Source organism: Gossypium arboreum, chromosome 13 (assembly GCF_025698485.1).
Source record: "Gossypium arboreum isolate Shixiya-1 chromosome 13, ASM2569848v2, whole genome shotgun sequence".
In the NCBI taxonomy this organism is placed as follows: Eukaryota; Viridiplantae; Streptophyta; class Magnoliopsida; order Malvales; family Malvaceae; genus Gossypium; species Gossypium arboreum.
In genome coordinates this window covers 92,061,672-92,064,552 of record NC_069082.1, presented here as the reverse complement: position 1 = coordinate 92,064,552, position 2,881 = coordinate 92,061,672, and the positions used below count along the sequence as shown (strand labels likewise).

Sequence of the window (2,881 nt, the reverse complement as noted above, 5' to 3'; positions counted from 1 at the left end):
TCATCTGTGTGGTCTTTCTTTGTCGCATTGGGATATGGCACACGAGGTTTATATTCTTTATCGACCAATTTTTGCTCATTCTGGCATACCTCAACCTTACCTTTACTTACCATATTTTCTTACCTCAATTTTGGTTCGGATTCAACTAACCCTTCTTTATCTCGCATAGTAATTGCATAAAGTTGCTCCTTTGGGTTAGTTTCAGTGTTACTAGGCAAGCTACCTTGTGGTTGTTTTGAAATCAACTTCGCAAGTTGACCGATTTGGTTCTCGACCCCTCAATCAACGCTTGTTGATTTTTAAGTGTTGTTTTGGTGTTCTGGAAGCGGGTTTCTAACATCGAAATAAACTTCGTCAACATTTCCTCAAGGTTTGGCTTCTTCTCTTACTGGTGAGGTTGTCGTTGAAAGCCTGGAGGGGGTTGTGGTTACTGGTTTCCTTGACCACCCCAAGAGAAATTGGTATGGTTCCTCCAACCTGCATTATAAGTGTTACAGTAGGGATTATTTTGAGGTCTAGAATTGTTACCCATATAATTTATTTGTTCGTTCTATGTGCTAGGACCATAGGGTAAACATTCTGGATTGTTCATCCCTCCTCTATTCATATCACCGTATTACTAAATGTACCTGCATAGAACCATATAAACCATTAATTTTTTCTTATTTAAAAGTTCTACCTGATTTGGTAACATGTTGACCGCATCTAAGTTAAAAAAACTAGTTGCTTTTGGCGGCATCGTCCTAATGACTTGCCACTAATAATTATTCAGTGACATCTCCTTTATAAACTCATAAGCCTCTTCAGGTGTTTTATTATTCAGAGTACCATCGGCAGCTGCATCGATCAATTGCCTAGTTAAGGGGTTCAAACTGTTATAGAAAATTTGAGCCTGTAACCATAGAGGTAACCCATGGTGAGGGAACCTTCTCAATAAATCCTTTTACCTCTCCCATGCATCATATAGGGTCTCTAAGCCCATCTGTACGAAGGAAGAGATATCATTCCTCAACTTAGTTATCTTAGTCGATAGAAAGTATTTCAACAGAAATTTCTTGATTATTTGATCCCGTCTAGTGATAGAACCTCGTGGTAAGGAGTTCAACCACTGTTTAGCTTTATTTCTCAATGAGAAGGGAAACAACTGTAGGCGAATGACATCATCAGAAATGCCATTTATCTTGAAAGTGTTGCAAAATTCTAAAAAATTAGCCAAATCAGTATTTGGATATTCTTCTTGCAAACCATCAAACTGAACAAACTGTTGAATCATCTGAATAGTGCTCGATTTTAGTTCAAAGTTATTCGTAGCAATAGCAAGTCTCACGATACTTGATTTAGCCCCAGTTTGAGTGGGCTTGGCATAATCGTACATAGTATAAGGAGCAGGATTTGGATTGATAGGATTTGCTGCAACCACAGGAGGTAGCTGATTATTCTGATTTTCAGCCATCTTCTCAGTTATGATAATAACTTCCTCTTACTCTTCCACTATATTTTGTCAATTCTACCTTGCTTCTCTATGGTTTCTACGAGCTATACTTTCAATTTCGCTGTCAAATACTAGTGGTCCTGACGGGTTTCTTCTAGTCATAAACTAAAGGAACCTGCTAGAAGCAAATAAAAGAAAAAATTAGAAACCAAAAATTAAGCTAAAACAAAATTAAAATGCAATAAAAATAAAAATGGCTAAATTAATAAAAATCGAGTGTTCCTAATATTTTTTTCCCTGGCAACGGCGCCAAAAACTTGATGGTCACTAAACTAGCTAAAATTACGAAAAAGGCAAGCTCACCTATTGAATAAATAGTATAGCTATGGTGAGTCGACAATATCGTATCCACGAAGACTAAAAGTACTAGTACTTACTATTTTTCTATTATCTAACGGATAAAATGATGGAATTGTTTTTAATAAAAAATTAACTAAACTAATTACTAAGAATGCAATGGAGAATGAATTAAGAAAATAATCGAATAAACCAATAAGATAGACAATACCTAGGAAAGAATCCACCTAGACTTCACTTATTATTCTGAATCTGAATTAAACGACTTATTCACTTGTGCCTTGATCCATAGAAATCCTTAAGTTATGTTAATATCTATTTCAAGAATAAGAACAACTAACTCTAGGTTGATTAATTGAAATCTCTTTCTAATTAAAACCCATATTGTCGCATTCACTCGATCTATGGATTCCCATATTAGATTTGACTCAAATCCAGTAGATTTATGTCGTCCTATTTCTAGGAATGTATGCAACTCTACTCAATTATGCTAGATCTACTTTTAAACAGGGACTTTTGCTGCACTGAAATAAGCACATTAAGCATGTATTAATATCCTGAAAATATTAAAACACGGAATAAGCATACATGATTGAGAACACGATTTAAGTATTTATCATGTAATTCAGAAATCAAATAATAATATTCATATAGGTTTCATTCTCCCTAGGTATCTAGGGACTTTAGTTCATAATCTAGAATAACATCATCTCAAAGTTAGGAAAACAACAAGACATAAAGAAACCCAATAAAACTTTTAAAGAAATTGAATAGAGATCTTCAATCTTGAAAGAGGTCTGCATCTGAAATGAATCTGATGGCTTTCTTCGAGTCTTTTCTTTGTTCTTCGAGTCTTTTCTTCGTTCTTCTCTGTGTGCACCCCTATTTCCTTCCATTATGTATTTATAAACTTTAGAATTCTCGGGATCCCTAAAAATTGGCTTTTTTTGCATAAAAGAGAAATAGGGTGCAAAATCGACACGGGCTGGCACATGGGCATGTGGCCAGCCCATGTTGCTCACATGGTGTGTGCCCAGCCAGTGTAGAAATGTCCAGGCCATGTAGATCTTGAAAATAGTTTTTTTTTGTCCA

General features: G+C 35.5%; 1 non-coding gene across 1 annotated transcript; it reads left to right on the top strand.

Moving 5' to 3' along the window:
• The first annotated feature begins 908 nt into the window (after positions 1-908).
• LOC128287362 (small nucleolar RNA R71) lies at positions 909-1,015 on the top strand. The gene has a single exon (XR_008278062.1). It is a non-coding gene; the product is annotated as a small nucleolar RNA R71 (small nucleolar RNA).
• Positions 1,016-2,881: the final 1,866 nt, after the last annotated feature.